We start from the raw sequence: 12,840 nt of genomic DNA on the forward strand, positions 1-12,840 counted from the left end.
ATTTGTGAGACCACACGGACACACAGGGACTCCAGTAAGGCATGTACGCCCAAACACAAGACAGACAAACATGTGATACCTATAACACCCCGTCACACACATACACAGTCTCACAGGCCCACATATAGTGAAACAAGCAGCATTGAGACAAACTCACGGACTCCACTCAGACAAATACATCGATACACACGCGAACACCACGGAGACAAGCACAGGGGCACCAGTGAGAGAAACTTCTGGGCAAAAGTGAGACAAGTGCACTAGTGACAGAAACATCCGGGTAAAAGTCAGACGAGTACATGCAGGGCCGTAACTAGCTCAAAGCAACGAGGGGGCGGGAAGTGTTCTCAGGGGTGCTGTAAAATTGACGGACAATGTATATCTATTATTTTTATGATCGACAATTTTTTCACAACCACCCCCCTCCCCCCAGTTACGGGCCTAAGTACATGGACGCCAATTAAACAAACAAAACTACATCAGTAAGAGAGGGGCACACATTGCAGACAACAGCTATTTACAATTTTTTTTAAACAAAAATATGTAATTCATGCTAATAGAATACATTATTATAAAGAGGAATATGGTATGAAAAATAACGTTAATATTTGAATATTTTTGGCCCTGCGCAATTTTAAAAGTCATTTTGAATATTTTTACACAAGAAAAATATACCAAAAAACACGAATAGACATTTTTGCATATCTGAAGCCTCGTTTTGATTTTTTCCGTATTTTGATTTACTGAAAGCATACACATGGTCATTTGCGTTGTTTGATGATGTACAATAGCACCAGCAATAAATCACGAGACACGTGTCATTTTTTAAATTTCCAAGCGAAACAACACGCAGAAAGGTCTGGTTGGACATAGCGATGTCAACGAGTCGTGACCCTCGTTTTTCAATTGTTGCACAAAGAAAGTAGGGCATATAATACCGTATATTACCCTACGGCTAGGGTGCTAGTGTAAACTTATTGGAATTAATAGTTTTTCTCTGATATATTTCCGCCGATGAAGCGTGAACATCAATAAATGAAAAGTTATCGAGAATCGAAGGACTGTGATATGAGTACTGCTGACCTAATCCGAACACAGCCTGCAGCGATTGTTCTTCGCTAGAAATGGTAGAATGTTCCGAACCATCATCGTCACCGTTCTTTCTAGCATTTCTAATTGGCTCGTACTGATAGGGAGGAACATTCGGGAGAAATCAATGTCTGACAAGCTGCCACTTTCTGTCGATGCCAGATTGAAATATGTACATCGACTGCTACACGAGGGTCGCGTCTTACGTCATGTCACGTGATTAAGCTTCAGCTCATTAATTGTCGGGTGTTTCCGTAATTGCGGTAATCCGAAAGTGTTTTTAACGTTAGGCCTATTTGTTACTAAAACTTTTAAAAAAAAATTAATTCTGAAATGCGTTACACAATGAACTAAGTAAACGATAAAATTAAACGTTTACTATAGCATTCTCCTTTAACAATTAAGTGACAGTTACTTCTAAGCATTCTAAACTTGTGGCAGTTTTATTGAAAAGTCCGACATTAAAGCTGCTGTATTTCTTAATTTAATTGTGTATTAATTCCTGGGGATATACTTTGTGTTATTGTTGGATAACTTAAGAAAATAAGTACTTTTGTGTAAATGTCAGAAAGACCTAAAAACTACATTTATTTAGCATTAGGGAAGAACTACAAAAAAAGAAGGAATTATTGAGCAAAATGGCGTTAATTATATATAACTTATCAGAAAAGCATGAAAGACGTTCAAAAACCAATCCATCAAATAAAAGAAGTAACGTTAGTTAGTAAATACAAGCCGGAGGGTAAAATATATGAAAACATGTCTACTGCCTTGTGGTAATATGTACGAGATACATAAACCCAAGTTTTACAGAAAATTATAAAAATAGACAACACGGCATCCATTGAAATAAATCTGCGGTTATAAATTATATTAATGAAAACAAGGCATTAAAACTACCCCCCCCCCCCCAAAAAAAAAAACACCGGAATGCTAAGGGCCCCTGACAGATGTATTTACTTTGGGCTAATGAAGACGGGCATACGCCACACCGTGTGCTATATGGGGAGAAATTTGCTCTGACGGTAGCGCTACGACCTACTCTTATTTCGAATTCAAACTGTCAAGGGTTCTTTTACGTGCGCGCCAATGTGTACACGGGATCTGTTTTTTTGTCCCACCCGAACGACTAGACTAAAGAACGAAATGCTGAGGAACCCTGACAGATGCATTTTACTTTGTCATGGCTGTTTTTTAAACATCGAGGGGTTATCAGACTACATTCATTTCTTTTCGCATAATATTTGTGCTATCAAAACTCTTCGCAATAATATGATGTCATAATCATTAAGGATTCTAAAACCTCTGCAGCACATGTTTAAATCATTGTCAAGGGTAAAGTTCACGTGTAAAGTCGTTCTTGAACGAATCACTATTTTGGGATAGTTGACGATGAGACCGACGTTTCGCTGCCTTGACAAACATTCAGCATGTGTGCAAGAAAAATGTTAATATAAATAAAACATCTCTTCTCCTCTATATATTCAAAATATCACCACAGAAATGATGAAGTTAACATATAAGAAAGAATCAAAACAAACATTTTGCTATCCTGACACATTTTCATTTCAGTCGAGCCTTATTCTGTGGAATTTCGAAACCTAATACCCGTACTAAATGCAAATACTAAACATCCAAAAATAATGTTGATTTCATGTGGCACAATTCACAAAACTGTATACTTTTATAAAAAAACAACAACAGCCTTTTATCTTTTTTACAACAGTAATCAAACAACGAGTATATGATAAAGAGCAAGCAAAAGTATACTCACTTTTCACAGGAATAAAGTTTTACTTGACACTTTAACGTCTGTTGTGAGAATACAGCGACCTCTCTATGGCTGTATTGGGTTAGACACGTCATAATGTTGCTTCTGTAACCAGTCAAGTGGAACCGATATGATGATATATCTGTCACCTAAAGCGATAATTTAATTCTGCATATAACACCAGAAACAGACATGTCGCTTTTAATATTGTGGACTTGGTCACAAGTTTTATTTAATTTTAAATACATTTAAACGGTAAATAGAGGTTGAACCCATTCATAGATTCTATCACCAATCGGTTCATGAATATTAATAGGCCACATCCGCTATAAAGAAAGTTGAAATCCGGCTGAATAAAAATACCTTTAAATCCCTTTGTAGTGAGAACGTGATATAATACGACTTATAAATGGGCTAATATTATAGAAAATGTTCATAGTCGCTCCTCTAAAACTTTAAAACCTGAGGGTTATAAAATATCCGTGTCTCGTTTATCATGTCTACACGGAGAAAAAATATGATTTGTAATTTAAAGGAATTATACTGATTAATTCATCAGTGACCAAGTCAGTAATATGAAGACGTTTTAGTTTTGAAGATATATTACATAATTGTTATACTATTGTTAAACTATTTTTACAAAATAGGTTAAATATTTCTGGTTATGATTATGAACATATATATGCTTATTATTGTTATACGGTATTTAATAAAGCTTATCAAGTTTGATGTAAGTTTTTTTCACAAAAAATGTATATAAACTATAATATCATAATATGCAAGAAAACTAAAATTATATCCTGAAACGATAATAATCACCTATAATGATTAGGTTCTATTAATATATTAAAGATACATTATGGGAGATTCGGTAACGAGTTGGCAGTTCTCACTATAATAGTTAAAAACTAGATAATGTAAAGGTAATTTGCTGAAAATTTCATTCAAATTGATCCACTATGAACCGAGAACTAAGCGACTGAAATTCCCCCCCCCCCCCAGCCTCGGTCAGCATTACTATAGTCAGTACAATAAATAGCATAGTCTCGATTATCCATTTAATCGTTAAATCGAGAAGGAAAGTTATGCAGTAAATCTGCTCACAATCCACTAAAAATCGCAGGCTAGCGCTGCCATCTAGAGTTGATTATGGCCTGGATAGGTTAATTAATGTCTAATTAATAATTTAGATAACATTTCAGGCCTAAAGAAAGACCTGCAATAGACAGATTTAGCTCTTGAATAATGTATGTTTAATTTTTTCACTAAAAGACAATGTCTAATTTTGTAATTTGATCCACTCCTATGGTTTTCCTATGGTGTCAAGCAACATTATTTGACCCAGACGCAAAGGTAAAAAACAACTTTCTTACAAAATGCTGACCAAGCTATAAAAATAGATTCGAATTTGACGTGGCCTGACCAAGCATTAGTAGTCGATCAATTCCACTTGAACAAATCTGAATAAACTCCAAACAAACTATCTAATAAATTGTATTCAGTTCCATCAACCGTTTATTAAGAAGACGCCGAAATATGGACTGGTCTCTTGCCCTCAAACAAAATGACGTTGAAAAGTCATTACATACATCATCAATAATAGCATAAATATGGTCAAGGAATATTTTCAGCCAGGAGTCCCACACAAGCCTACTCCGCACCACTTAAATCCAAGCAGTGCTATAAATAAGAAACCCACAAAATTTGATTTAATTTATAGTACGTCAAATCCTATCCAAAACTCTAGCTCATACAGAAGTGTATTAAGAAATTATCGCATAATTTCAGATAATCTCAAAAACGCACCCTTATCTCTGAGATGGTAATGTGTTCTCCATGATTTTCAAGCAACTCATGCTTGCACGTGCTGTTCACCGGGACCAGCCCTATAAAATGCGCCCCATACCTGTTTGAATCATTCACACAACGACGTCAGCAGCATTCCACGACTCACGACAGCTCAGAGGAACCAGTAGACGTGGTACAAGGGTTAATCAGCGAACTGGATGTATGAGATGTGTTGTTGACGTTTGGGAAAGTAGGACGAGGGGAAATGTGTAGGGAGTGAAGTGCTGTAAAGGGATAGTTAGATGTATTATGAATGGTTAGAGTGGCTGTGGTGTTACGATGAAATACTATGCCGCCACCGTAACACCACAGCTTTATGATTTGTTAGACAGGAGTGATGTAATGGGTGTCAACAACTGGGTATGCTGGTACCGTCGCAACGTAGCCGTGAAATATAAATTGTGGGGGGGAAGGGCGGAAACGGAAAAATATACAATGTTGACAGTATGTGCCAGGCATGAGGCTGCGCAGACCGAGCGGCAGCTCGATAGGGAGTGTGTGGGAGGGTCACCCTCATAAAAAATTTTTTTTTTTAAATTTCAGTTTTCTGTAAGCAGTGAAAACACTATTTTGGCATTGTTTGCGGGGTTAAACCTAAAAATCACATTAATACACCTATTGCACGATATTGTGAAACTAGCTGACGAAGACAGCTCGGGCGGCGATTGTTCGACTCGGGGCTGCTCTGTCAGTATCTAAGAAACGCATTTAGTTGGCGTACAACTTTTAAAAACCGAATGTCAGTATGGTATTTCTCACATAATTGGTTATCGCAAAAACAGAGTAAACTGAAAGCGAGTAATCTCGACTCAAACCTATAGTCTATAGCCTACTTACTACACTCGTCACTAGGCTTCCTATATTATTGTTTGTGGACGGTTTACTACTCAGTGATAAGCCTGCGCCGCAAAAAGAGGTCTCGCCTTTTATTATTAGTATAATGACCTCCTCATGTGCGGCAGGTTAGTTTGCTTCTAAAAACACTGTTTTCCGTTCCAAAAAATACAAAAGTAATTTTCTACCAGATGACCATGGTTCTTTTCACCGAGACTAGATAATTTCTCTCGGTGTAAGGATATAGCTATGGATAAGTTCATACAAGGTCAATAAATCCGCGGTCACTTCGGGTCACACTGTTGAGAAAATAAACCGATGGGTTTGTTTAGTAGCAAATCGAGCGTGAATCAACTGAGTTTGTACTGAAAAATTTTTGAGTGATATGTATGAACTGTCTTCACACATTCGGTTTATAATTAGCGATACACAGGTACAGTGGCAAGTGTTGTACTTCACAGACTGTTTACCTCCGAACTACCTCCGCACGAAATCCCCGATTTGGGTACTTGTTAAAAGAAAAAGAAATAGTACCTGTGCGCATGCCAGTAAAAAAAAACTAAGAGTTCGCGCATAAAAATGCCCGAACGTACCAGGCGTCAGGTCATCCAGGCGCTTGGAAGACTCGACGCTGTTTACACTGCCCAAGCCGTTGCCAATCACTTCCAGGTTAATATTCGGACCATCTACAGGCTTCAGCAACGCTTTCGGGTCACCAACACCACGGATGATCGCCCACAAACTGGTAGACCAAGGGTTACCACACGGCGACAAGACCGCAATGTTGTGCGACAGCACGTGCAGAATCCCTTCACACAGGGATCCGAGACAGCACGTCAGACAGTGGTAACACACGTAAGACCCATAAGTACCGATACAGTGCGCCGACGTCTCACCACAGAGAACATCCATTGCCGTAGACTTTACCGTGGACCGATCCTCACCCTCGCCATCAACGTGAACGTCTACAGTTTGGCCAACAACACCAGAACTGGCGTCAAAGGCAATGAAGAACTGTTCTGTTCACAGATAAGAGTCGGTATTGCGTATCAACTGCAGATGGCAGGACCAGAATATGGCGTCGACGTGGCCAGCGTTATTCTGACCAATGTGTCATGGAACGAGACTCATGGAGAGGTCCAAGCATAATGGTTTGATCTGGAGTCGGCCTGAACCAGAGAGTGGGTCCTGTGGTGTTCCAGATTGTTGGTCCACGGGGAGAAGGTGGCATCACAGCAGTGCGCTACATCGATCAAGCTCCCAGACCACACGTCATACCACATTTCGCACGTCATCGAAACAACGTTTTCCAGCATGGCAACGCCCGTGCCCACACCGCCAGAGTTAATCGTGACTTTCTACAGCAGAACGGTGTCAACGTTATGCACTTGCCAGCACATAGTCCGGACTTAAACCGGATTGAACAACTTTGGGATGAAATTCAGAGGGATGAAATTAAGGTCGTACCGAAACCAAACACAGCCGATGGATTGCGCCAGGCTTTTCTGAGAGTGTGGTTCCAGGTGCCAAGGGCGTTCATCAATCGTCTGGTCCACTCCATGTACAGACGCTGCGCTGCTGTTACTGACACTCGCGGTGGACGCACCAGTTACTGATGTATAGACTGTGTACAGACTCTAAACCTTCTCGTAATGTCTTGGAATTGTGATGAATTAATCACTAATGTGTCAACATACTGTTCACAACAAATTGCTTTGATCCATTTAGTACGTCGTTTTCTAGAATGATTTGATTAAAGTTCCTCTCTGATTTTGAAATCGTACTGACGTTTTTTTTGTTTTTTGTTTTTGGGGTTTTTTTTTGCTGTTTAGTATATATTGTCGGCATTTAGAAAATCTACCCTAATCTCACAAACTGCGTTTAATCCCGAATTTTCGATTGTTTAGCAAAATACCACATACAATGGATCTTCAATTATTCGAGAGAACACTATTCTTACCCTATGTTCATTACACAAAAAGAACATTTTGACATAATTGTTGATAAGGAATATCAATTGATGGATTGGAACGATATTATGGAAGTATACATAATAGCAAAGTTCTGGCAAATTAAACTAAATAAAATTTATAACTCACTGCTAATGTCTCTTTAAATCGTACAGCCGGATGTTAACAACAATCTCAAATTAATATTTTTCTCTTTTTTTGCCTATCGCAGATAAAACGATTTATCTCTCAATTGATATACTGGTGGCGCAGTATTCGAGATTTTTTTTTTGATATTTTGCTTACAGGTAAAGTGAGCTTTCCGCATCGTGGGTGCGACGTGCTCAAGCCCCACCATTTTTTTTCACCCGTGACAACTTTAGTGAAGCTTCTTATCTTCAATCCAGCAATGCGAATGATCGTTAAACTGAAAACGTTTACTATAACATGCTAAAATATACAAGGTATTCATTTACGCCAGTTTATGCAATAGTAGGTCTACATGCTTAATTCCGTTTAGTATTCACATTTTTATGAACATAAACAGCTTTTCTTTCATAGTGTGGTGCTCGTTCATTAAACAGGCGGTTCCCCGATCGAATTAAAGCTGAACTCCGATTACAAAACTACAGAAATAATTAAATAAAAAAAGGTAACGCCCTAAACGACCGCCATATTGTTTTCAATTTGTAGAAGAAGCATGGTGATCGCTTAGTGGTAACAAAAACACACGCAGGCCACGCCCACTTCCAGTAATTGCCGTGTCAAGCAAACTGTCCACATCCGGTTAGATATTTTTGTAATCGGAGTTCAGCTTTAAGTGTTGGCCGATAAAGTTACTCAAGATTAGGAGGCTGTTGTTTTCAATTTGTCAATCCAGAATTTTTCTCTTGTTAGCCTAAACATTTTAATTTCTTCTGTAGTTTCAAGGTCGCTCTTAGTCTGTTCTATTGGCGTGAAAATGAGATCAGAAATGTCATGATCTAATTGGTTGAAGTGAATCGAGACAGGTTTGTCGTTTTTGGTGACTTTGTCTCAACGGTGACTGTTAATTCTTTCCCGAAGTGCATTTTTCCCTACGTATTGTTTGTCACATTGTCTACATGAAATTAATTAGATAAATTATATTTGAAATACTGCATTGAAGTTGGTATAATATTGTTTTGCTATGGAAATGGTCTAATTTAGTGCCACAACACGATCTTTTCTTAATTATTATGTTTTTGTCTTTTGTAACATAATACATAAACTCATTTTATTAGAAATATACTTTAATGCTGGATAACATATTTACAGGTACAGATAATGCTGGATAACAAATTTACAGGTACATATGGTGAAATCTATCTGGCTCTTGTCCCTAGGTCTGCGAAGACCTTATTTCCGGGGTCCAAGGGCAGACCCCTTGCCTCATGGTCTGAGGGCAAGTTCTCTACGTCTCTCTCTGCCCTCGTCTTCTCTTGTTTTCCAAACTAGGCTTATATATATCGGCTATGGTATGCCATAGTTAATACCATTAGTAATCAGAACAATGAGACTTAATTATTAAGATTCACACATCCTATCTCTAGACAATATGTGTTAATGCTTGTTACCTAAATCTTATATCATAATATACTTGTCGGCTAAACATTGTTTGAACAACCCATGTTTAATGCTGTTTTTGCTGCTCGGTTGAGATTGTGGTTGAAGGGACGATATTTCTGTTTTCATTTCGTCGAAAGTTTTTAGGTTGGTTAGTGATAATGACTTTTAGGTGATTTCCATGTGGATTTTTCTGTGAATAATGTTTTACCTCTGTCGGGTTTGTTCCTAAAAAATAAGTCAACGAAAGGGAACTTTGAAAGCGATCGGTTGCCTGGGTGATTGGGTCTAGGGATGTTAATGTGGGGGTTGGGATGAATTTAAGGCCTTTCTAGGGGGATGAGAAGTCTGTCGCTCAAATTGACAACTGTCTGTCCTAAAGACGACTTCTCATTCCTTTTCCCTAATCCCATTTTAAATTCCTCATCCAGCAGTTGATGATCTCTCTGACCGTGTCTGGGCTCTAATGGATGGTGTCGTTACCTTTCAGTTCTATTTTGCCCCCCCTTGAAGTTTGATCGTGTGGTGGGTGCAATGTATTTGTACATCATAACATGATAGTTTAGTTATTGGAGTTATTTCCCCTTAACGAATGTATACTGTACGCATGTCTGGAGTAATAAAACTTCCCTTCCTGCCTAGCTCATGGCGTCGTGACCATCGTTCATTACATGGTGTCAGAATAATCCTACAACATCGGCCAGCCCAGATGTTTAAAAGGTAAAAATATTGAAACAACGAAGGTGCATAAGACTGTACGCCACAAGCATAGCAACTAGTAATAAAAGATGTCGTCAACGGGGGTGAGAAAGTTCTGAATTCAACCCAGCTGAATCCAGTGCTCCAGAATGGGAACTGTACAAGCGTGATTTTTTAATACACTTGGATGCACTTGGACTGGACAGCAAACCAGGAAGACGACAGGTAGGAGTCCTCTTATCCAATATGGTAAGAGAATCTGTGAAAATTTATGACTCGTTTATTTGGGCACCAGGCGTGGAAGCAAACGAGGAAAACAACGTGGTCGCACGAGTAGCCGAAGACAAGTACGACTTACAGACTGTGTTTAGGAAATTTGATCAACATTTCGGCGTTCACACATACAGAAATATTAAGAGGCAAGAATTTTTGAACACTAAGCGTGAAACAATGTCAATTATGGACTTTATAGCAACGTTAAAACGTAAGGCAGAGCATTGCCAATATGGCGAACAAAAGGAAGGATTCATTTGCGACATGGTGATCAACGGGGTCAACGACCGAAAATGCTCCGAGAAATTAATGGAAATTCCCGCTGAAGTGTTAACACTCGACCGAGTGATACAAACATGCCGTCAAGTCGAACTAACGAACACACATTTAAAATCATTGGATGCGGAAAACCCTGCTGTAAACGTGGCACACACAAGCCGCGGACCGACAAACAGACCATCCAGGGGTCAAGGGTACAAGGGAGATCATCCGTACTGTGTAAATTGTTGCAGGCATCACGAATACCGACGTTGTCCCGCATTTAGTAAAAGTTGTGACATTTGTGGTGAAAGAGGACATTTTAAACAATCTGATATTTGTCGTGGTATTTTTCGTCGCAGTTACAACCGTGGAAGCGTATACCGGAGCGCCAGAGGAAGAGGATATGGTCGTACCAGAGGACGACGACGCTTTAACCGACGCGGTGGAGAGAATCGTGCGGTGCATCACGCAGACAAGGAAGACGATAATGACCGACTAAACGAGATGTTCAGCCATTGTTCTACGTGTGACGTATTTACCACAAAAACAGGAAAATCACATTCAGATAATGAATGGACGGTCAAGCTGCACGCGTTCGATAAAGAGTTAACGGTTGAAATAGATAGCGGTGCACGATGTAACGTAATGTCGGCGGAAACAGCAGCCAAATTCCGAGACGTTGCTGAAATACACGAAAGTGAAGTACTCATTAACGGTGTAAGCGGTAATCACATCAAAGCGGTCGGAAAGATAACACTGCCATGCACGTACAGAAATTCAACGCATGACATAGAATTCGAGATATTAAACACGAAGAGAGACTTAAACTTACTAGGCCGAGAAGATAGTACGCGTTTAGGATTAATCGCCAGAGTAAACAGTGTGACGACGCTAGATCTGATCAAGGATTACAGTGACGTCGTCGGGGAAGAAATCGGATGTCTCCCGGGCGAGTATGAAATCAAAATTGATGGTACGGCACAACCGGTGATACACGCGCCGAGGCCGGTACCAGCGGCGATTCGGGATCAGGTGAAAAAAGAGCTTGACAACTAACAGAAATGCGGTATAATTGCCCCAGTAACGCGCCCAACCGATTGGGTTAATAGTATGGTGTGCGTTAGGAAGAAAAATGGAAGAGTCCGTATCTGCATTGAACGCTTGACTTGAATAAAGCCATAATGAGAGAACATTTTCCGATGAACAGCATCGATGACATAGTAACAAGAGTACATGGCAGTAAGTATTTTTCTAAGCTTGACGCGAACAAGGGTTACTATCAAGTAAAGTTAACCGAGGAAAGTTAGTATCTAACGACGTTCAATACGCCCTTCGGGCGTTATCGGTATCTACGATTGCCGATGGGCCTTAAATGTGCAGGAGAAGTGTTCCAGCGAGAAATGGTTACGCACTTTGGAGGTGGAGACGGAGTCGAGGTCGTCGTAGATGACATATTTGGTACACGGCAAATCACTGGACGAGCACAATGCAAGACTTCGGAAAGTTCTTGCCAAGGCTAGGTCAATAAATTTAAAGCTAAACAGAGACAAATGTGAGTTCGCACAATCTGAAGTGGACTATGTAGGTCACCGGCTGACCGGAAACGGTTTAAAGCCTACACCAAAACGAGTAGAGGCTATCTTAAACATGAAGGATCCCGAAAACCACAGTGAACTTGAAACTATCTTGGGCATGTTAGCCTATGTGTCGAAGTTTATTCCGAACTTAAGCGAACTCAATGCGCCTCTCCGTGATCTTAAGCAGCAAGAAAATTGGAACTGGACCAAAGGCGCGAAACAGGCCTTCGAAAACGTCAAGTCCGCATTAACGTCAACCAAAGTCCTTAAATACTATAATGTGAGGAAACCCATGGTCTTAACAGTGGATGCCAACATGAAAGTTTAGGTGCTGCAATTCTTCAAGACGGAGTCGTCGCATACGCGTCACGAGCTCTTTCGCCAGCCGAACAGAGATACGCGCAGATCGAAAAAGAGATGTTGGCAGTAGTTTTCGGGTGCGAACGTTTTCGTAATTTTATTTACGGAAAATCTGATGTTACAATCGAGTCAGATCACAAGCCACTGGAAAACATAATGCGTAAACCGATTCATACAGCGCCTATGCGAATCCAGAGAATGGTGCTAAAACTACAACCGTAGAGTTTAAATTGGTATATAGAAAAGGCAAGGACATAGGACTCGCAGACTGCCTCAGCCGACTACCCTTGGACGAAGTCGGAGAGAACACAATAGATCACGAGATAATGGTGCTCACGGCCGATACGTTATCGTGTAGTAGCCATGACAGAATCGCGGATGCAACAACAAAGGACAAGGAATTTCAAATTTTAAAACAGGTGATCAGCAATGGCTGGCCCGGAAACAGAGGTGACGTACCCCCAGAAGCGTTGGCGTATTGGGACTATCGCGGTGAACTTTCGACATACAACGGAGTCGTATACCGCGGAGAAAGAACGTGCATTCCTGCAGAGTTTAGATCAGTTATCCTCAATATTATTCACAAGTCACACAT

This window comes from Patella vulgata, chromosome 5 (genome assembly GCF_932274485.2).
Source record: "Patella vulgata chromosome 5, xgPatVulg1.2, whole genome shotgun sequence".
NCBI classification, from domain to species: Eukaryota; Metazoa; Mollusca; class Gastropoda; family Patellidae; genus Patella; species Patella vulgata.